Source organism: Miniopterus schreibersii (assembly GCF_964146895.1).
Source record: "Miniopterus schreibersii genome assembly, chromosome: 7".
NCBI lineage: Eukaryota > Metazoa > Chordata > Mammalia > Chiroptera > Miniopteridae > Miniopterus > Miniopterus schreibersii.
The window spans coordinates 58,848,045-58,872,732 of NC_138108.1; the positions used below are offsets into that span (position 1 = coordinate 58,848,045).

General features: G+C 34.3%; 1 protein-coding gene across 8 annotated transcripts in view; it reads right to left on the minus strand.

The window, feature by feature from the left end:
• MBD5 (methyl-CpG binding domain protein 5) overlaps positions 1 to 24,688 on the minus strand; it is a 322,424-nt gene that overhangs the window by 98,199 nt on the left and 199,537 nt on the right. For all 8 annotated transcript variants that reach the window (XM_081142057.1, XM_081142058.1, XM_081142055.1 and 5 more), the window contains exon 4: positions 12,760 to 12,881. The gene's annotated coding sequence lies outside the window, so the exon portion shown is untranslated. The remainder of the gene's footprint in view (positions 1 to 12,759; positions 12,882 to 24,688) is intronic.

The window sequence follows — 24,688 nt, forward strand, 5'->3', positions numbered from 1 at the left end:
AGTTCTTTGCTCATAAAAATGTACAGTCCTCTTTTTTTTTTAAAGAAAAAAATGTAAATAGATCATTTAAAATCAGTGAATATAACATCTCAGAATTACAAAAAAAGTTGGGAACATATTCAGTCCTGTATTTCCCAAACTATGTTCTAAGGATCACTTAAGATATGTGGTTTAGATATAGAGTAATAGAAACCTTTAATACTATTTCAATCTTTTGAAAATTCACAGTGCACATTAATATTGGTTATAGTAACTTTGTTTAATCCAGAATTTCCCAATTTGAGCACAGGACTTAAGAATTTCTTTTTAGAAGTTCATTTTTAATATCCAGCTGGGAAATGGTAATCCAATTTTTCAGAAAACAAATGTTTTCTGTAATGTCTCATAGATAGCTGATGGCAAATCCATAACAAAAAATGCAAATCTGGCTACTGGTAGTTGTGTGTGTCTTGTTGCAATGCACTGCTTCCTGTATTAACACAAGACCACCTCAGGACCTTTTCAGTTGGTGTCCTCTTTAGTAAGTATAGTAAGAGTAGAATATAGTTATAGTCAAACATGTTTTGCTCTAATGTCTAGTGATTACTGTCCAAAATATAGGATCAGTGGTTCTGTGTTGTGGAGATTAGCTTCTATAACTTAATACACTCACTATATGACCTTTAAGAATAAGTAGTGATGATAATTTTCTATTTGTCTGACTATATAAATAATGTGAGCCCTTCTGATATCAAATACTAGATGCTGTGCAAAGCTGCAAAGTTATATTAGTAAATATTGGACAAATTCATTCATTCATTCAGCATATACCCTGCCTTTAAAAAAATGGCTTTGCAACAACTCTCTATATTGAAATAGTAAAGAAACAGTTTCTCACACTAGTGTCCTGGAGGTATGGTATTTGATATGATACAAAATAGTGTTTGAGGTCAATCAAGTTTGGGAAATGTTGGGTTTACAGATTTCTTTTCCTCAGGGCTACTCAGAAGCTTTGATTCTAGGCACTGGCTTTCTAGCAGATAGCCTTAGACTTCTCAATATTGATTCTGCTCACCTGCCTTAGTACTTTCTAGTTCTTCCTGGCTATATAAAGAAATCTATAAATTAGTTTGGCAAGCTAATCTTTCTATCACAGAGAGGACAAACAAAAATACAGAGTTGATCTTTAGCACATCTGTGCTTTAGTTTTCTTAGCTGAGAATTGTGACGTATAATCTACTGTTTCTTCTATTTTTATATATTTTTGCAATAAGTAAAGAGAAAACAAATCAGATTTTTTCAGATAATATATGATTCTCTACTTTAAAGTCAGTTGCCTGTGCAGATATTTTAACTCATTCAGTGCTTTCCCTTCGAGGTTTTATTTTTTACACAGATATTAAAGGGTGAAAAATAGCTTTATAGACTGGGAGAATATGGCTTCCCGAACATGCAAGCTGACTTTTTGGAAGAGATGCTCTACACCAATCTGACAGATGATAAAATTAATTGCTCTTGAAGGACATAATTTCATAATGTAGACTCTAGATGCTATTTTATTTTTTTAATAATCTAAAATAATTCACCCAAAATTAGGAAATGGCAACAGACTAATTGCAACTTATTGTGGTTAAATTTCAAAATTAGTAGATTACTATAATTCTAAACACGAGATAAATAATAGGGAGAAAATCCACAATGTCTTATCTAGCATGATCTAAAATTGAAAATGATTATGCGTGCATTTTCACTGGACTATAAAATCATTGTTTTATATTTGAATATTTTTTGAATATTAAAAAAATATTTTAATGTCAACTTAAAAATGATTGTACAGACTATCAGAGACCTTTTAAAATGCCAGTGATATTAAACTGTGATTTTAGCATGTGGACCCAGAATGTTTCTGAGGTTTCACAGTAAATATGAGCAATGCAGCACATTCTACCTTGATTTTTAATATCTAGGTCACATGGACCACTTTGAATACTGTGAATAGGAAAAAAAAACAAGCAGGGAGATTTCTGTAGAGCCACCAAGAAATCATAACAGCATTCAAATTATGAAAAAAACCACAAAAACCCTAGCATATCATGGTATTTAAAATAACAATTCCTACATAAAATAGAAGATAGTGCCCTAAAAATTAACTTCTCATCTATTATCTAAATGGAATAAAACCTTCCTTCGAGGAGTGTTACTTAGTTAATAAAATGTCTTTTGCTTTTATTGTTCCCTCAGATGTGTTTGTGTGGTGAATGCGCTTGCACACTGTGTGTGTGCATGCATGCACACAGAGACAGATAAAAACTGAAAGTAAATGTATTGTTAATCAAAAAGCATATGCAATTTAGGAAAAAATCTTGCAGTCGTTAGCAGTAATCAGAAACTATAGCTTCTACTTACAATAAGGGCAAATAGGTATGATAATAATGATATCTGAAATTACAATCTTTTAATTTACATAAAAAGAACATACAGGGTCGACAATATATTTTAGTTATAAAAAATGTACAGTGGTTTTGCAATTTCTTTTAGCTATAATCATATAGTTGCAGATATTTGGAGCCTTGAATCATTACTTTACTGTAATTTTTATTATTTTCCTTGAAATCTACTAAATATTAGGTTAGGATTTAAAATTTCTCTGTGTTCCTTCCTCAAGTTATTATGTGAAGAACAGGAAAGAAATGTCCTCCTTAGTGAAAAAAAAGAGACTCTAACAATCTATAATAAAACTCTGCTACCACTTATAATTTTTATATATGTATAGTTCTTTTTAGGGGAGATAGAAATGAAAGCAACTTGTCTAAGTGCATTTTTCTTAATCTATTCAATAACACAAAAGGGAAATCACACATACGTCAGCATAACAATTCAGATGGGAAACACTGAAAAACACATTTAAATGACTAGGATTTATAGAGACAGAACTTTGATAGATTATTCGTATTATAAAGACTTGGCTATAATCAATGTATATTTCTTTAACAGCACTACAGCTTACAAATATCTTTTAATCAAGTACACAAAGGAGCTGCCTAAGCCTGCAAGAAAGCAGGAAAAACGCTTTTTACATGTAACGTTCCATTAGTTGGCAGCAGTCCCTTTTAAAGCACTAAAATTTTCACATAGATACAGGTTAGGGGATTTGGATTAGAGAATTACTATAATTATGGAGATATTCTGGAGGTTGTTTAAAAATGGGTCTATAATATGACAAAGGAGTAAAATTAACATTATATATTTTATCTCATTTTAATCATCATTGCCACCCACAAAAAAGTAGTTTTATATTCATTACGGTCAACCAACTACAAATAAAAGATCATAAACTTCTAGAAGTCGAAGTCTGGTTTAAGGTTAATTTATTGCTATTCTATGCAAAGTAACATTTATATTCAATGGTAAGAGATGGGTTGGTATCAAGAATAGATGGAAAGCACTGGCAAAGTAGGTAAAGATTAGGTAAATTCTGAAGAAAGTCATTTCTATTTTGACCTGGGGAGTAATATAATATATAAATAAAATATAATTTATTAATATACTATGATATAATATATTTACATAATATAATAAATATATTTTGCTTTTAATAGGAGAAAAATATTTAATGAATTTCTAGATGATTGTGTTCTATTAAATACTGGTCCATTTATGTCTAAGAATATACTATTTATATCATTATGTTAATAAATTCTTTTATTACCTACATTTTGTGCTCAGTGATATGGGCATCGCATAATTACATCCAGGAGAACACAGCCTGCTAATTTATGTTGCTATAACTCAAACTCTAACTAGGGTGATCTTTGTTAAATGGCACTTGATCTGGTCAATATTCTGCTTACAAATTTTCAGTGACTTCTAGCTAAAGATGGTAGGTAGACCATATATGCTTTTACTTCTTTTAAGAACTACTAAAAAGATAGTATAAAAATGAAAAAAACAAACACCACAACAAATGGAGGATAGGTCATCAACAGAGAAGAGTTTTCAAAAAATTAATGTGAAAACAGAAAAAGACTACTGCAGTGGAGCACAGGAGATCTCAGCCTACAGCAGACATGGAATGGTAAAAGCCATGGTGATACCCATCTAACTAAAGAAACACAAAGAGGTTCAGAGGCTCATGGATGCCTGGTAAAAGACTAGCAATGAGAGTAGGAGTTAGAGGTGGGGCTGAAAATGGGGATATTAATTGAATAAAGAACAGTGGGCATTCACAACTATTGAAGAAGGTATTCCTACAGCAATAATCAAAGAGTTCCTCTTCGAGGAAATCAGTCCTAGAGCAAAGAATAGCTTTGATGTCTGGCACTTAAGGGACTCTCCACTGCAATGGTTTATCTCCTGGCCTAATCACCCTTAACACCTGAAATCAGGAAAAGCTGCCTTTGTATGCAAAGTTCCCAATCAGTTTTTATTGCCTCACTGTTAAATATAAGCCTGTAACCAAGGATTGCCAGGTAGTTACAGAAAGCATCTTACATGAAAAAAGAGAAATAAAAATAAGCAGAGAGAAAAAGAAGCTGAACTGGAAGAAATAAGTAATTTAGGGGAAAAAGTGATCTTCAAGAGAACTCTAGAAGATCCAAAATGGAAGGCGAATAGGTGGATGTTACACTCATCTCCTCCCACGATGAAACTGGAATTACAATTAAAATATAAAACAATCAACCTGAATAATCAACTAAAGACTAGCTGAAGAGAAGTTTTATAACCAACGATTTACAGAAGAAGCCACATCGAGAGTGTACAAAGAGATAGAAACATAAAAATGGATGTAGAAAACATAAAAAAGAACCAGTCAGAAAAGAAGAATACAGTATCTGAAATGAAGACTACATTAGAAGGAATCAACAAATTAGAGGAAGCAGAGGATCTAACCAGCAATTTGGAAGATAAGGTAGCAGAAAACACCCAGTCAGAGCATCAAAGGGAAAAAAGAATCCAAAAAAATGAGAAGAGTATAAGGAGTCTCAGGGACAACATCAAGATTATCAACATTCACATCACAGGGGTGCTGGTAGGAAAAGAGAGAGATAAAGAAATTGAAAACCTATTTGAAAAAATAATGACAAAAACTTCCCTAACATGGTGGAAGAAATAGACACACAAGTCCAAGAAGCACATAGAGTCCCAGAGAAAATGAACCCAAAGAGCCCCACACCAAGACACAGCATAGTGAAAATGCAAGAGTTAAAGACACAGTATCTTAAAAGCAGCAAGAGAAAAGCTGTTAGTTACTTATAAGGGAGCTCCTATAACACTACTAGCTGATTTCTCAACAGAAACTTTGCAAGCCAGAAGGGAATGGTAACAAATGTTCAAAGTGGTGAAAATCAAGGACCTACAACCAAGATTACCCATCAAAGCTATCATTTAGAATTGAAGGACAGATAAAGAGCTTCCCAGACAAGAAAAAGCTAGAGTTCATCACCACCAAACCAGTTTTACAAGATTGTTAAAGGATCTTATTTAAGAAGAAGAAATTAAAAGATAAAAAATATGAATAATGGCAATAAATACATAACTATTAACAATTACTTTAAATGCAAATGGCTTAAATTCTCCAATCAAAAGACAGGGTGGCTGGATGGATAGGAAAACAACATAATTACATATGCTGTTTACAAGAGACTCACTTCAAATCGAAAGAAAGACAGACTGAAAGTAAAGGGGTGGAAAAAGATGTTTCATGACATTGGAATAAAAACAAAACAGCTGGAGTAGCAATATTTATACCAGACAAAATATACTTTAAAATAAAGGCTATTACAAGAGACAAAGAAGAACCTAGCAATTCCACTTCTGGGTATTTATCCAAAGAAACCCAAAACACTAAGTTGAAAACACATATGCATCCGTATGTTCACTGCAGCATTATTGAAAATAGCTAAGATATGGAAGCAACCTAAGTGTCCATCAACAGATGAATTAATAAAGAAGAAGTGGTGCATATATACAATGGAATATGACTCGGCTATAAAAAAAGAAATACTGCTATCTCCAACAACATGGATGAACCTAGAGGGTATTGTGCTGAGTGACATAATTCAGACAGAAAAAGACAAATGCCATATGATTTCACTTATATGTGGAATCTAAAAAATAAAATACATGATTAAGCAGAACAGAAACAGACTCATAGATGCAAGGAACATTTAGAAGGTTGCCAGATGGGCAGAAGGGTTGGGGGAAGGGTGAAAAAGGTGAAGGGATTAAGAAGTACAAGTTGGTAGTTATAGAATAGTGATGGGGATGTAAAGTACAGCACAGGTAATATAGTTAATAATATTGTAATAACTATGTATGGTGTCAGATAGGTAATAGATTTATTGAGGTGATCACAAGTTATATAAATGTCTAATTATTGGGTTGTACACCTGAAACTAATATAATATTGTATGTCAACTGTAATTAAAAAATAAAAAATTATTTAAAAAAATTTAAAAATTAGAGAAAAAAAGTAAAACAACAAAGCCAATTCCAAAGTTTAAAAAAACTAAAAACTTTCCTAAGTAAGAACATATAACCAAAGAAGACTATTTGGAACTATAATTAATCATTAATTCAAATGATTCTGTGTCTGGCAGTTTTAGCTACTGGGAATAGAACAGTGAGGGGGGATGATAATAAACAAAAATTCAAATTAGTTAAAACAGATATAATCCTTGTGTTCTTGAAGCTATATTCAAGAATGTAGACAGTAACAGTAATTTCTAAAATTAAGTGAAATAAAATATTATTTACATTAACAATAAGTACTGTGGAGAAAAATATAATAATGCAAGTATAGCAAAATGCCAGGTAGAAGGAATATTTCCAATAAGATGACCAGGGATGCCCCTACTGAGCAGCTGCTACTTGGGTTAAGAATTTAAGGACGGGAAGGACCAAGTGATGTGGTAATCTGGGTGAGTGGAATTTCCAGATTGAGGGAACAGGAGATGCAAAGGTCCCTTTCACACAATAATATAAATACTTAATTGTAGCTATAAAAGAGATGTGAATGGAATCCATCTTAGAAATATAAAAATGAAAGAATCAAGGACCGACCCATGGAGTAGATGTGTGCACTAATACCTTCATCTGACATGGGATAGTCCCAAAGCAGCATCTATGGTTAATGGGAAAATAAAGGTATTAGTTTATTATCCACAGTTACAACAGAGAAACCAAAACTAGAGAAAAAATTAAATGAAGAATGATAGAGAAAAGGTGGGGTGGGTAGGGTGGGTGAGTGAGTTTATAAGGCCTCCTCTATTTATATGTGTGTGTGTGTTAGTATATGATTCCTAGAAGTGATGAATAAAAAATCTGATGTGGAGGTAGATTACTTTTACCTGGAAAAATGAAGATAAATATCAGAAAGAAAATGGAAAGAGAAGTGAGGATTAAGTGGGAAAAACTAGTCCAAAGAATTATTGATTTTAATCAAGTGTATTATTAATCTGATATAAGCACATACACACTCATACACATATCCATGAACACACACATACCCTTTGAGGATTTTTGATTGCTCTTAGAATAAATATCAGAATCCTAAATATAGACTCCAGGGCCCTACCTGTCTTACCAGTCTCACTTCATACCTCCTTCCCCTGAATTCTCTGCTCCAGTCGCACTGGTCACCTTTCAGTTTCCTGAGCAAGCAGGTCCCTAGAAGCTTCTGTCTATGCTATTCCTTCCATCTGAATGTTTCCGGCCCAATACGGCCCCCAGCCTCACCCCTGGGGCTGACTTATGATTCGGCACAGTAGGTCCACAAAATGTTTTAATGTATAATATTAACATATTTGTTGTCTTCATACCAGTAAAATTGCAAAATATAATTTTTAACATATTTTCTGGAGGCAAGGACCATGAAAGCAAAAGTGTCTACAGCCCACAAAAGTCATAATGTGGCCCCTGCCTATCTCACCAATTCCACTTGACCTAGTGGACCCCGCTCATCCCTCAGATCTCAGCCTGGTTCAGACCATATGAAGTCACTATAGATGTTCTCCCATCACCTTGTAATATGAAAATGAAATAAATTACTGTGTGATTTTGTATTTAATGAAATTAGGAACCGTGTTTGCCACTGTATCCCCAGCATGAAGATGTGCATGAAATGACGTGAGAGCTGAAGGGCTGAGAATCCTCTGCTGTGCTCTCTCAAGTCCTTGTTCGTTTTCTGACTCTGGATTTCCCACTTACTATTTAATCTCTTATTCAGTTTCCTCATTTTAAAAGTGGGGATAATAATGGAACTATGAGTTAGAATAAGTTTCAATAGGACCTGGTACATAGTAAATCCTATTTAAAGGCCAGGAATACTTCTTCATGTTATTAGGTGATTACTACTATTTTCATTACTATTATCATCATCACTGTTATTCCATACATTAGTTACATAAATGTTTTGGTTTGTTAATTCCCTCCCTTTTCCTATTTATTATGTAAATTGGTTTTAAAAGGGGGGGGCATTTTCACCTAAGTCACAAGTTTTTAGGAAAGAGAGCATATAGCTATAAAGACAGAAGTAAACTGAGGTTTTGATAATGAAAATACATAATTATCCATGAATTAAGATTTTAGGGTTTTCAAAATATCCACACTAACCAATTCATAATTTTACATAATAAAATCAGGCTAGAAGAATATTTTCAGCAAAGAATGGTAAATCAGAATTCTCTCAAACATAAATTTCCACGAAAATCTAATAAAAATGAGAGGTGGCATTTATTATTATTTTTTAACAAAAATCTTATCTATTTCCCCTGAATAGATGCTCTACACAGCTGAACACAATTTTCAAATGATATTACTTTCTTGGGGTTACAATTTTTTATATATAATTCCTTCTGCAGGCAAATAAATATACATACCCCAAAGCAGTAAAAATAAAATAAAGCAACAGGACCCGAAAAACCTACCAAGGGTTTTTGTTTTGGTAAACATTTATGTTACCATTTAATCTTCAGACTCCTGAGATGACCCTTGGTATAAAGCAACAGCTTCAGGTCTGATATCTTCTGGTATTTCAAACAATACTCCACAAACTTAAGACCATTTTTTCAAGGCTAAATGGCTGGCTATGAGCATGAATGTCCCGAGGCTTTGCCTCAGGCCTAAATCTCCCCTAATCATTATTCACAATCCCTCAGAAAAGCCTCAAGCTAAAACTGTGATGCTATTAAGAACTAAACTTGCAGAATTCATTTTTGAAAATCATTCCTTCTTTCATGATTTCATTTTTTGTCTTTTTCATGCACCTCTAGATATCCACTGCAGCAAGCATTAAAACCTAGAGCAACAGTCAATCTATCTGGAGTATTGCTTTCTTCATTAATTTGTTAAAAATATACTTTAATAACAAAAATGCTTAGGGACTACATTGCATAATACATGCAATTGGATGGATAGAGACTTTAAAGGGGGATATGAAAAGCAGTGATAATGGAGAAGAGTTTGGTAAATTCAGAATTTTGTAATATAGTTCTCATAAGCCATCTTTTATTTGAAAATCCAAAATAATTTTTATAAATGCAAAAATGAGTTGAGGGATGCAACAGTCTCTGAAAATCAGTATAAACTAGAGTCAAATCACGCCACAAATTTCTTTAATTAGACCTTTCACTTTTTTAACTTAGGATGTCAAAAATGTTATTTCTTGCCATCTATCCTGCCAAAAGTTTCCACTCCTGCTTTATTTCTAGTATTGATCACTGCAATCCTTTCTCTGTTCTTCCCTTAACTGTCTGCCTGAGTTGACAGTGAAATGCAAGGTCTTACTGAGCGAGGGCTCTGTGTCTCAGGCGGCCTGGATTAGCGTCAGACTCCTCACCTCCATAAGGGGGACAATAGTAGTTCTTATCACAAAGTATATTGTGAGGATTAAATGAGACAAACGATTGAGAGTATTTAGGAGATTCTCTGGTTCATAGTAAGCACTCAATAATTGTTACTTATTGTTGTTAACAATGACAACTTTTAGAATCTTTTATTTGCTTGTTAAATGTTTTCTGAAAAAACTGGAAAAAAACATTTGTGTGACTTTGGGCAAACTGGAGTTCAACTCTCTGTTCTTTTGCTTTCTCGTTAATAAAATATGATCTGAAAATATTAACACAAGGGTCTCTATTAACAATCAAGACGTACATGATTTTACTTAGCTACGACTAAGGTTCACACTTGTTTTCCTTCTCTGCTTTTGTACACATTGAAAATTCTATTTCTAGTTGAGAGTAACTGTTCCTGTGCCCTTCTTTGAGTAAGAGCCATGTCTGGTGGTGTTCTGTGCTATTCCTGGCATTAGTAATCACGGGGTATTTCCCTAATTTCCCAGGGTGAACTGACACATTCACTATAAGACCCCACAGAAGACCCGGAAAAAGGATTGCTTTCTTCTCAACTGATACCTTAAAACTAATCAGATACTAATCACATAAAACATGTAAAAGTTTGTATTCTATCTAATCCAAGGATTTGAAAAAGCCAAAAACTGCTGTTTTTGGAGAGGCACATGTAAAGTTTTACTTAAAAGTCTTGAAAAAGTCCCCATTAATACAGTTTAATAATTCACAATTTAGGACAGTGCCTTCTGAGGACAGAAAAAACGATATTTATATCATGGTGTAAAAAGAGTTATAGCTTCTGATAAGTCATAACTGTAGTAAAAATGGAAATTGAGGCTTTTTATTAAGATATAACTTTAGTACCAAAAAAAGATGGGTCAAACAGATGTGTATATTTAATGCATGAAAAATGAACAACACATCTTTTTTGGTCACAAGTAGTCAGTATAATTAAATTCTTATAGAGGCTACCTTAAAATCCTAAATTACATAACACTAATCTTAGCTAATGTTGCTGTTTGGTATAACATTATAAGTATGTTGTAGTGGAAGTCAAGTATTTCAGGCAGAAAAACTATGGCAGATGTAAAATACAGGTTATGTAAAGCTACCTATAGAGTCACTCATACTGAAATATTAAAAGATGAAATAACTTAATGTCTGAATTTGCTTCAAAATAATACAAGAGGTTTAAAAGAAATAATATTAGCCACGCGTTCTTAATTATAGGGGCCAGACTGAAGCACATGGGGTTTATTATACTATACTGCCAGATTTTCCATGTTTGAAACTATCCATAATAAAGTTCTATAGAAAAACCCAATGTACATACAGACACCAAAACCAGAACCCACGAAGAAGATGACAGATTAAACCTCATAAACTGCTAACTTTACATGGCAAAAATAAAGCACACAAAATAAAACAAAACATAAAAAAAGAACAAAAAGGGGAAAACATAATTGTAACACGTGATTTACAGTGTTAATATTCTTAATATGATACCTAATTCTTTGCAATCAAGAAAACCCATTAAACAGCCCAAGAAAAATTTGGAATGGGGCATAAATGAGGTGGTCATAAAAGGAATATAATAGACAAATAAAAATATAAAAACGCATTTATCTCACTAGTAATCAAGTAGATGAAAATTAAAATGCCATATACTTCTCTCATTTCAGATTTATTTAAAAACAAAAAGTTATCAAGTGACAAAACTATAGAGAAAGTGGTACTCTCATACACTGTTGGTAAAAATGCAAATTGGTAGAGACTTTCCATATATTTACTCTTTGATCTACCAATTCCGTTTTTAAGAATATACCATAAGCTAGTATTTTCCAAAGTGTTAAGTGGGATGTTGTCAGATGTTATTTTATGTGTGTGTGTGCACACGTGCAAGTCTAAATTTAATTTTAAATGTAAATTTAAACCATGGCACTTTGTATAAATTTTTCCCCCTTTAAAAACATTTTCCTTTGCTTTTTAAAAAATGGACTTTATTTTTTAGAGAAGTTTTGGACTCAACAAAATTGAGTGGAAAGCACAAAGATTTCCCATATGCCCCCTTCTCCCACACATGTCCAACTTTGCCAACTATCAACATCCCACAGACAGATGTTATCTTAAGAAAGAATTCTATAATCAAATACATTTGACTTCTAAGACCTTAGTATACTACTAAACATTGGTATTCTTCAAGATGGTGCATAATGGACATGTTTCCTTATATTTTAGGTCTTGGAACCCTTTCATCAGAGAGCATGCTTAGCAACTAAGGTTCTGCAATGTCTACTTTTGGAAATTGTCCTAAAATATCATTAGACACAAATACAAAGATGTATGTACAAGTATATTCACTGAGGTCATGCTAACCACAGGGAGAAATTGGAAACATCCCAAACACTCAATAATTGGAAAATGGCTACATAATTTATGCTATATCTTTAAAGTGGAATATTATACAACCACTGACAATGGTAAAGTGGATGATATTTACTAGCATGAAAAATGCCACAACTTGCTAAGTGAAAGAAGCACTGTAGCCAAAGAGTGTTTATATCCTATTGTTTCTAGTCATAATCATAATAATTATGTAGATACATATGTTATGCATTATATACATATGTATTAATAAATTCAGAATGACATACAACAAAATAAAGAATAGTTATCTCAAGGTGGTAGGATTATTATACTTTTCTGTACTGTCATATATATATATGTAATTTTATTTTTAGAATGAACATGTATTAGTTTTAGAATAAAAATATATTTTTTAGAGGCAATGTGATTATGTATCTTAACTCTTTGGCAGTTTAATCTATAGATGTCAGAAGGTGCTTTTCATATTTAATAAAAATTAAGTTCACAGACAAGGAAACTATAATTATATAAATAATTCATGGAGAGAAGAACACACATTTCCTACCTTCTGGAGAGAAACTGTTAAAAACATAACAGGTGCTGTAAGACCCAGCAGTGTAATGGAGGCAGTAAATCTCTAGGTGCTCTATGCCTTTATGAGTCCCTATATGGGAGTACTTCTTCTCTCTGAAACAGAAATAACATAGACACACACATTTATTGAAAGGAGTGGCTGAATGAAACCATCCTTACGCACAGATTGGAGCTATATACGGGCTGCCTGTTTTCAAGTGGGGTCTCATAGGTAAACAGTTGGAAATATTACCTCTTACTTGTTATGTGACCTTGGAAAAATTATTTTTCTTCTCTGTACCTCAGTTTCCTCATCTGTAAATGGGGGCAGTAATAGTACCCAACTATAAGGGTTGCTACAAAGATTAATATTCATAAAATACTTACAACATTGCCATACACAATAGTATATACTATATATGTGGTTTTAAAAAAAATGCCTGGGTAGGGTTGGTTATATTAATAGAAACCCTTCACAGAGTATATTACTGTAAGAGAGATTTTGCTTCTGTTCACATCTCAAGTAATTCTCATCTCAATGCTGTGAGGTGGACATATTAACACCTGGACCTTGATTTGTAAATCAGAAACTTGATTTTATCAGCTCCCCAAACTGTTACCAACTCACAAGAAACTGATCAATTTAACAGGGGGAATATTTTATTGTTCCAAATGATATCCAATGGATTGAATAAAATACTATTTACTGATATCTGGTCTATTTAAATACCAAACCACTTAGAAATGACTTATCTGTATAAAATTAAAGCAATGAGAACTGAAAACTCAAGTTGGACCCTCCATGAAGTCATAGTAGTATAATCGTTGACTGTTACCAATTTCTTCTTACTCTTTATGTTTTCTGGAGAAGGCACAGAATCACCAATGGAGTATTCTTGCCAAGAATATTTAATCTAAATCTAATAATTGAAAAAATTTAGAAAAATCTAAATTAAGGAACATCTTACAAATAATTGACCCAGACTTTAAAAAAAAAATGTCAATGTCATGACAGAAAAAGGTGGGGAATTTTCTTCGATAAAAGGAAATTAAGTGGATAGGAAAACTGAATACAATATATGATCCTTAACTGGCTTTTGGATCAGGAAAAAAAGACAGCTATAATTAACGGACAATTAGAAAATTTAAAATACAAACTTTAAAAATCTCTATCGATTAGTATATTTAAAATGAACTTAGGTGGTTTATTCTTATAGATATTATTCATTCATGTCTTTATATTCATTTATTTATGAAACACCTATTCAGTGTAGTAAGCCTGCAGATAACAAAAATTCCTGCAAGTAACAGACCCTAAACTATAGACTTGGCTTGGTCAAAGGGGGTAAGTGAAGGGTAATGAGGACCCTTCTATCTCAGTCTGGCAAGTTAGCAAAATAGCTAAACTATCATCTGTTATATTTGGGACTCAAGCCATCTTCCTACTGAAGTGTCTTCCCTTCGGTCGGAAGGAAAACATTCAGAAGGTTGGAGCAGGCTGCTACTTCACGCAGCTTCGTTCCACAAGAGAGCGCGGCACATCGGGAAGCAGAGAAGGGAGACAAGATAGCTCTGCCAAGAGAGCTGCTTTCTGTCTGCGGCTGGAAATCAGATGATCTGGAGCCTGGCAGGATTAAAGAAGCCAAACTATAAATGTTTTATAATGATCTTTTATTTTTTTGGAATAAATTATTTGCATAATAAAGAATGTGAAAGATATAAAAAAGCAGTGAAAAATTTCTTTTCCAGTTTTGTTCCCCAGACATCTGTTTTCCCTCCCCAAAGGCAACCCCTGTTACCAGACTCATGTATCCTTCCGGAAATGTTTAATGCATTGCCATATCTACACATGTATTTACAGAAATGGAGCAAGTTATACACCTTGTTCTATACCTTGCTCTCTTTAAATAATGTTTTGTCAATTGATCATTTCAGTATAAACAGAGCTTCCTTATATATTCTTATTATAAAGTTTATGGCATAAAAACTATTAAATAGACAAGAAAGCAGGAGAATATAATAGATGTTTTCCCATGCAGAGGAAACAAGATGCTGCCACCAGGCAGGCAAGAGCATCGAGGTGTCTGAGTATAGAGTACTGAAGACAATGCCCGAGGAAGGTACCCGGGAGGGCTGTCTGAAGGCATCTTTGGCTTTTATGATGCCAGCGCATTGTGTGTATTGTGGCAGAGCACCTGAAAAGTTACTGAAACCTCTGCTATGAGAGGATTGCAAAAGTGGCTAAGACTGATCTAGCAGACATAAAGGAGACTGAGGTTTAAAGAAATGTGGCAAAGAGTGTATGGTCCTTACAACTGGAGACCATGGCAAAAACCATGGCAGTATGTCCAGTGTATGAAGTCCAGAGGCCCAGCAAGAGGAACTACATCTCATAGGTGCTGGCACAAAGCATCAATAGGCAAAGGGCGAACCCGTAACTGGGCAGAGACCGGCAAGCAGAGAGGAGTGTGGAAGCCCATACTAACCCACTGATGCCAGAATGATATGAGTCTCCCCGGACCTTGAAGAAGGGTAGAAGGAAAGGAGAAAATAAGGGGTAGGGAAGAATCTTAGTTTAAAGCCTAAATTGACTCAATTTTAATTCAGAAATGACCAAGCAACTACCGATTGGTAAGATTAAGTTTTCCTTTATCTGTGGAAATGGTGGTGGTAGTGAAAAGATGTGTGTGTGGGGGGAGGGGCGGGAAGACCAGGAAAAGGTTTGTGAGATAAGTAAATTTTAGCTATAGGCAAACATGTTTTACACACGAGATAAATAACTATAAAATTTACATTTACACTGCCAGCTCATAGGGCTGTTAGAAGGATACAATGAAATGGTTATGTGAAAATGTAGAAACAATCAATGATGTAATTTTCTGATTACTATGTCTGATAGTAACCTTTCTTTGCCTTTTCACCAAGTTCTGGGGACCTTTAATGCAGTCTCATAATTCCAGATTTTATTATGCACACTCACTCCAAAGAGTATTAGCTTTGAAGTAAATGAATTCTGGGTTGAAATTCTACCGCTGTCACCCACTAGCTGTGAGTCTGGGGAGGTAACTTCTTTGAGTCGCTTTATAATCTTTAGTCATAAAACATAGTGTGATAATTTAAAAAATTATTTCAAACATGTATTAAGTAAGATAATGAAATGTACATAGCATATTCGTCCAATATTGGATGATCTACTTACTTTCCTTAACGTATAAATTATATTGTCCAGTTTTTGATTTGGAAAATTTGATCATCTTGTCATATGTGCTGATTATAAGAGATTGAGCTACATAATATATGGCTCCTAGATATTGTTCTCAGGCCAACAGAGTAATATACACCCCACATGCAGTGAAGGAAGCAGTTCTGCATGATAATCGAACCATTTAAATGTAAAATATATAATATGTAAACAGCAATCTCCTCAAATCCTACTGAGACTGAGCATAGAAACTGAATATGGTGATTTCCCACTTTCCCCAGATAAAAATTGGTTTTTAAGAAAGGTGTTTATCATAAATCTAACAAATGTTCAAAAAGTAACTATAAATTCAAAACAAAATAAAATAAAGAAGAAACTATATAGTAGATAATAAAATCAACAATACTGACTTCTGGTTAAAGATGGCAGATTGAACAGACTTTAACTTCATCCCCTTTCAAAAACCACACATTAAAATACAGTATAATATTAAATATTTTATTTAAAAAAATGAACCAAGAAAGAAAAGCAAAACAGAGATGAATGACAGTAATCAAAATTTGGAAGCTAAACGGCAGAAGAACTACAACTAACTGCCCGAGCAGACCCAAGCAAGTTGAATTCTAAAGCAGCAGTAGGTAAAGCCAGGAAGCAATTTTATTTGTATTAGTTTCCAAAAAATGTAAGGAAATGGTGGCAACCCAGACTTATGAAAGTTGGTTAAAGGTGAAAATAAGAGCAAGCCTGCTTGGAATTCTATTGAAGAATCTGTCTTTTACACTCCCTTTCTTCCCTTCACAACTGGACAGGAACCTCTCCTCTCATCCTAGCAGAAAAGTAAAAGTTTGTTCTTTGGAGTGGGTAAAACAGAAGGTTCCTGAACTGGGAAATTTTGAGGAATTCTGGAGGGCAGAGGACTCTCCTGAAAACAGAATTGAGTGACATTTTACAAGCTGAATACTGAGACTCCCACGCCTCTTTTTTTTTTTTTAAATATATCTTTACTGATTTCAGAGAGAGGGAGAGAGAGAGATAGAAACATCAATGATGAGAGAGTCATTGATCAGCTGCCTCCTGCACGCCCCGAACTGGGATCGAGCCCGCAACCCGGGCATGTGCCCTGACTGGGAATCAAACCCCGATCGCCTGGATCCTAGGTCGATGCTCAACCGCTGAGCCACGCCCGGCGGGGCCTCCCCCTCCTCTTTACTTGGTTTGCAGAATGCTCATAGCCCACCTTATAACTTGTAGGCAGGAGAGTACAGAATCCCTCTTTGGTGAAGCTAACTGGACTGATAAGAAAGGTATTCACTAAAATGATATTGGGAGGGGGTGGTTCCTGAACAAACAGCATAGTAAGATTTAGGGAATTCACAGCTATTAAGCCCCAATTGTGTGTTATCTAGCCATTCCCCTTTCTTATTACCTTAATATGAACTGATAGCTAATGACCACTAGACATCTGAGGAAAACCCCTAACATGAAAGATGAAGCCCAAGGCAAACAAACAGGACATACAACTCTTGGGGGAAATATAATTTCTAGAAAAATTATCCTCAAAGATATAAGAGAAGAACTGCATCCATGAAACAAGAACAAGTTAATATATTTTTTTAAAAGGAACAAAGGAAGTGCTACTGAGAAACAAAATTATATTAGAAATGGAAACCTCAGTGGGAAGGCTGGAAGATATCCCAGCAAGTAAAGACTAAGAAAAGGAACATAGGAGAGAAAGGATAAGAAAATTAGAAGACCAATCTAGAGGTTCAACATCCAGATAACAGAAAGAAGAAAAAAAGAGAAAATAGAAAGAAATCATCAAAGAAGCAATGCATGGACGTTTTCCTGAATTAAAAACATTAACTTCTAGATTAAAAGGGTTCGTTGAGTGTCTAGTCAAATGAATGAAAATAGAACCCCAACAAGGCACATCAGAATAAAGTTTCAGAACTCTGGGACAAATAGAAAACAGTAAAAGGTTCCAGAAAGAACAAATATATAGAACAAAAACTTTTCAATACTGGAAGCTAAAAGACAATGGAAAGAGAACATAAGACTTTTGAGATAAAATGAATTCCAAACCAGAATGTCTGTATTCAGCCACAATATCAATCAAATGTCTGTAAAGCATAAAGATATTTCAGACAGGCAAGATCAAAGCTATTGGTAGAAGAGCTCCATCAAAATGAGAGAGTAAATGGAGGAAAGACATTCAAAACAGAGGATCCAATTCAAAACAGGGACACAAAGAAACCCCAAGGTGATACTAAAAAAGAGATGTTTCATGTGGGATGGGTTACAACGGACATAGGAAGGAAATAGGAAACCAAGCAAATAAAAAATTAGACAATTATTATTGTTAGGGAAAGCAGAAAATTAGATACGTTATATGGTTATTAAACATCAAAATCATCCTACTGAGAAGATGGTGTATTTTTGGTGATGGTGTAGGGGACATAAAAGAGATCTAAATTGACATTTTCTGTAGTGGCACATTAATAGATTATATGTGAAGTTGAAAAAAAAATCAAGAAGTAGAAATATAATCATGTTATTCAGAGACACTCTTTTTCATAAATGCCAAAGGAAACAGAAAAAAAAAAGAAAGGAAGTGATTGCTCTGGGACTTGGAAAAAGTACAGAGCAGGGAACTGTCTTTGTTTTTTTAAATAAGTTTTGTAGGAATACTTGATTTATTTAAACTATGTGCATGTGTAACTTTGATAAATATAAAAGAAAACAAAAACAGCATAAAATTTAACATTAATAATGATCTATGGAGACTTAGTAGGTGTTTATAAATTCTTAAATGTGATTGTATGAATTGTATTACACAACCTCATCAGGTAAGTTTCTAGGAAACAGTTGTTGCATCAAATATCTGCTATGGCAGCCAGCACATGGCAAGTATCTAAATATTGCTGTTAACTGGTAACAATGAAAATAAAAAACAGGCACTGCAGTGGGTTCTGGAATTCCTGGGTTTAAATCTTAGCTCTACCTCTTTCCAGTTATATAATCTTGGACAATATATTTAAACTCTTTTTGCTTAAGTTTCCTTATCTGTAAAAATCCTTATTTCATAGGAATATTGTATTAAATGATATGTTACAGGAACAATGCTTAGCACAGTGTCTGATATAATGAGGGGCTAATAAATATGAGCTATCGTACCTCCTCCCACCTTCTTACACAGACCTTGGGACATTTTATTTCCCACAAATTTCTTGTTCAACAACCCCACAGAGATCAGACTCAGTTATCACCCTAAAATCAATCATGCCTGGTTTACTTCAAAACAAAGACTAGAAATAAATGTCGTACCTAGAACCACCTCTCTTTTCTTAACTATTGCTGCTTCCCATTTCCTTTAAGGCACCCTGGAGCAGGATTTGTAACCAGGAGATCTATGTTTGGGTAGGTCATTTAACCTCTATGAATATCCATTTTCTCATCTGTAAGGTGGAGGTGATAATATCTGCTAGAGTAGGCATTTGAAGTTTGCCACCCATCATGCTTTACTGCTACTTTTGGTAACTGTATGTTGATTTTCCTTTGGAAAACTCACCTATTTCCCAGCTCTAGAGGTGGGGCTAACTGCCAAAGTATCTAGCTATTCCTCTGTACACAGTGATGTGTGAAGGACGGGCATTAACCAAATCAGTAATAGTGATACTAAAAAACGTCAGGGTCACCAAAGTGTGAAGCTGCCTACGGGGCCAATTCGAAAGGAAAGAGTTGGGAGCCTATTTAAAGATCAGTCCATCCTATGAATCAAAATATCCCTTTGTAGCTCACGCCTGTGTGTGTGTGTGTGTGTGTGTGTGTGTGTGTGTGAGGAGGAGAGGGGGAAAATGAGGAAAGGGAGGAAGAATATTTTTCACTGCAACCAAATAAGTCTTAACTCTTATTTACCTTAAAAGTATTATCTCTACTGTTTCTAGGATGGATCAACTGAGATAATAAATATAAAAATATTTGGTAAACATAAAGCAATATGCAAATGTTAACTGTTATTATCATAATTTTTAATAACATAAGCCAAAGTTCTTCAGAAAGCAAACTATGCCTTTAAACAGTTACAACTTATTTTCACAAAAATTCAAAGTACCCTATGGAAAGCTTGGACATGATAGATATTATCTGTGATTATCTATTTTGTATAAAAATATAAGAATGTACAACTGTTGTTCATTTCAGTTTGTGCACGTGAGAGTAGCTCAGATGGCTTCCTTACCCATCAAACTTAAAAGATTAGGTTAGCACCCCCAAATCTCTATTTTACCCTGCGAAATTTATGCTCCATAAACCTGCTTGAATCCTTCTGAAAATATACATTCTGTACTAATTACTGACAAGTGAATTTTATCAGATTTAATTAGTAAAATCTGGAGTAGTTCAATTGTTTTATTATTTATAAATAAAACACTAATTAAAGAGAAATTGAAAAATGGTACCTAGTTCCTATAAAAGCTGATTTTATAAACTTATAAAATAAAATACTCTGAAGTCAAAATAAAAATTGGAAGTAAATGGATATTCCAAATGAGCTTGGAGGCTTTAAAAAGGCATTTCTCTTTTTAAAATCCTCACTGGAAGATACTGTTTTCCCCTGATTTTTAGAGAGGGAGGATGGCGTGGAGAGAGAGAGAGGGAGAGACAGAGAGAGAGTGAGAGAGAGAAAGAAACATCAATGCGAGAAAAACATGTCTCGGTTGCCTCCTGCATGCATCTGGATCGGGATGGAGCCTGAGCCTAGGTATGAGCTCTGACGGGGAATCCAACCCACAGCCTTCCGGCCTCTGGGCCGACGCACCAACCCGCTGGGCCGCCTGGCCAAGGAGAAGCGTTTGTTTTCTTGAATAGACCTTTCTCTTCGTGTCTATGGGATTAATTTGACTGGCAATTCTTTTCTTTCTAGCTAAAGCAAAAGCAAACTTTAGCTCTACTCCTGTTTCATTTCTCAGAAACTGAGTGAGTGCAATTGAAATAAATGCTCCTTTACAGTATTTGCTCCATCTGACATGTCCTTGGTCTTAGCTCTAGATTAGACTCCTTTAGGTAAAAGATCAGATAATCAGGTAAGGAGGATGGTTTTTAGTCTCACCCTCCATTATCACTACCTGGTAACAACAAGGAATACAGTAATGAAAAACTCATGAGCATGAATGTATACATTTTCTCATGATGAAAAATATCCAATAAAAATGAAAAAAACTGAGCTCTATGTTTTAAAGAAAGAAAATGGTGAATTAAGAATTATATTCTCTACTTAAAAGCAAGTTATCATAGGGGTCACTAGTAAAAGTTTAACACCAATTCAAAATAGTATTAGGCTGATTATTTGTCAGGAAACATCATAAAATGCTTAAATTCCAGTTCAATAAAACCAACTCTTTTTAATAAACCAGTTACAAACTGTGACTATAAAGAGTCTGGTATTTTAATGAATGTACTTTAAATAAGTTTTGTCCTTCAAAATGGTTATCCTGGGAGGCCATAAACCAAGGCTAGAAATGCTAAAATTGTTCAATAGATTTTTGGAATTTCTCATTTGTAATTGCCTTTACAACGAGCTTTTGCACCTCCCAAGATCCCTTGTTGTTTCCGAACCCAAAAGGCCTCATAATGTTTGACCCATTAAACTTAGTTTGAGATGACATTTAGTAGGTCTTTGAATTCAGATAAAACTAGTGTGTGTATTTAAAATAGTGTATCAAGGAACAAAAGGCTAATTCTATACATATTCTGTGCAAAGGCAGTATCCATAGAATAAGCCCAAAGTTTACAAAGTACTACTGAGAAAGAGTCAAATAATATATATTTAAAACTTTGTGTTTGTTACCTTCCCTACAATTACATCTTAAATTAGGAATAAAACAGCAGTCTGGATATGCTGATGTAACATATTAAATTGCAGATTGTGAGATTACATTAAAAAAAAAGAGCAGCTCCAAGAAATTAATTCAATTTAACAAACATTTATTGACTATATATCTATTAATTCAATTTAAGAAACACTTATTCTATGTACCTACAGTAATGCTAGAAAATACACTTCTAGACTTAAATATTCTAAATAAAGCAGAAATCTTTGTTGTATAAGTTAATTTACATTCAAACCCTACCGTCTATATTTTCTCATGTCTATCCTATTACCTCTAGCATTTTGTACTTTTAAAAATACATATCGCATTAAATTGCACACAGTTGTTTATATATCTGCCTCCTCAGCTGGCCTACGAGCTCCTCCAGGGCAAGAACTGGAGGTCACAGCACAATTCTAGGGCAGTGTACATGTACAGCTGTATGGATTGAAAGGCAGGAAGCTAAACGTACCATTATTGAAGGAAATGCAAAGTGGTATGAGAAAAGAAAGAGGATTACAGATAGATGGAACAGAACAGATCTGTAAAAACACAAAGGTAAAAAAAGTACTGGGTATGCTCTAAAAATATTCACAATCCAGTATCATTAAAATTCCAAGCTTTTGTAACTGATGATAGATGTATTAGAGGGCCGGGGAGAACAGTGGGAAAAACACCTAGACGAGTCCGCAGCGACCCGAGTGGGGTTGCTTTCGTAGGCCTGTACCACTGGGGCCAACACAGGAGCCGGGAGAACTGCCCTTGGGAGCCTAGCTACGTGATTAAACACGATCCAAATGTCTCTACCGTTTCAGAAAAATGAAGAACACTCTTTACCAAGTGGTGGTTCATGGAATAATGTTCGCTTACAGAAATGTAATACATGCTGGCAGGTCACAGTTCAACTCGGTGTATTTTCCCAAATAATTTGACCAGGAAACCCTTTAGTCGTGAAGTTCCTATTAACATCTCGTTCGGAAAATATTATTATTATTTCCCTATGTTTAATATGCGGAGAATCACTATACTTTAACTTAAAATTTGAGTCATCAAATGGGTCTAAGTATTATATTACTATTGGGAACAACTCCTAAATATCCACTAATTTGGTAATGAACAAAAGATATGATATAAAATCATAATTAATAAGAAATTATCAACTTAAGTTTATTTTTGTTTTATATATCCACACCTATATGAAATATTTCATTGTTCATAATGGAATGATCTAGACTACACTACAGTGGAAATTAGTGAAGTAAACATAAAGTTTGACTTAGATATAATATCTTAAAAACATCAAGAAAATGGAAACAGAGTGCATGTCCATAAATAGGGGAATAGCTGAATAAGTTTTGGCATGTCCATACCACACGCTATATTGCAGTCATTAAAAAATAAATAAATCAGAGCTATCTCTACGAAGTATTGTAGAGTGAGAAATGCAAGGTGCAGGTGTGTGTGTTCCCATTTTTTAGGGCAAAGAACAAAATTTCTCTCTCTCTCTAGTATAGGGGTTGGCAAAAATAGGTTTACAGTTCTTAGCATGTGAAATAGTTTATTCTTGTATTATTTATTTGTATTATTTGTCTTATTATTATTACTGTTTTTATTTATTACCCTTACTTATGATGTATCTTTTAGGTAATGATGGCTGATAATTTAACGTACTTTTGCGCACCCCTGTATATATGTATGTATACACCTTGAGTATAGTAAGTATAGAGACTAGATTAAGAAAAAAGACTGCATAAAAATATAATTTTACATGTATATGAAATAAAAATAAGATCTAAGAAAATAAAGTATAAAAAACTAGAGAATCTATTTATCCTTTTTACTGAATTTATTGGGGTGACACTGGTAAACAAAATTATACAGGTTTCAGGTGCACAATTCTAGAACACATCATCTGTACACTGTATCGTGTTCACCACCCCAAGCCAAGTCTCTGTCCATCAGCATTTATCCCCCCTCCCCCTCCTTCACCTCCCTCCCGTCTTCCCTCCCCCCAGCAATCACTGAACTGTTGTCCATGTCCATGAGTTTTTTTCTCTCAATTCCTCCCCCCATCCCCCCAACCCCGACAGCTGTCAGCCTGTTCTCTATGTCTGAGTATGTCACTATATTGCTTGTTAGTTCATTTTGTTCACTAGATTCCACATATGAGTGAAATCCTATGGTACTTGTCTTTCTCTGCCTGGCTTATTTCACTTAGCATAATGCTCTCCAGGTCCATCCATGCTGTCATAAAAGGAAGATTTTCCTCTTTTTTACAGCTAAGTAGCATTCCATTGTGTAAATGTCCACTCATCTACTGATGGACACCTGGGCTGCTTCCAAATCTTGACTACTGTAAATAACACTGCAATGAACATAGGGGTACATATATTCTTTTGAATTAGTGTTTCAGGTTTCTTTGGATAAATTTCCAGAAGTGGAATCACTGTGTCATAAGGCAGTTCCATTTTTAATTATTTGAGGAAAGTCCATACTGCTTTCCACAGTGGCAGCACCAATCTGCAGTCCCACCAACAGTGCTCGAGGGTCCCCTTTTCTCCACACCCTCGCCAGCATTTCTTGTTTGTTGATTTATTGATGACAGACATTCTGAAAGGTGTGAGGTGATATCTCATTGTGGTTTTAATTTGCATATCCTGATGATTAGTGACAATGAGCATCTTTTTACATGCCTATTGGCCATCTGTATGTCCTTTGTCCATTGGATTGTTTTTTGGTGTTGAGTTTTATAAGTTCTTTATAAATTCTGGATATTAACCCCTTATCAGATGTATTGGTAAATATGTTCTTCAGTTCAGTAGGTGGCCTTTTCATTTTGCTGTGCAAAACTT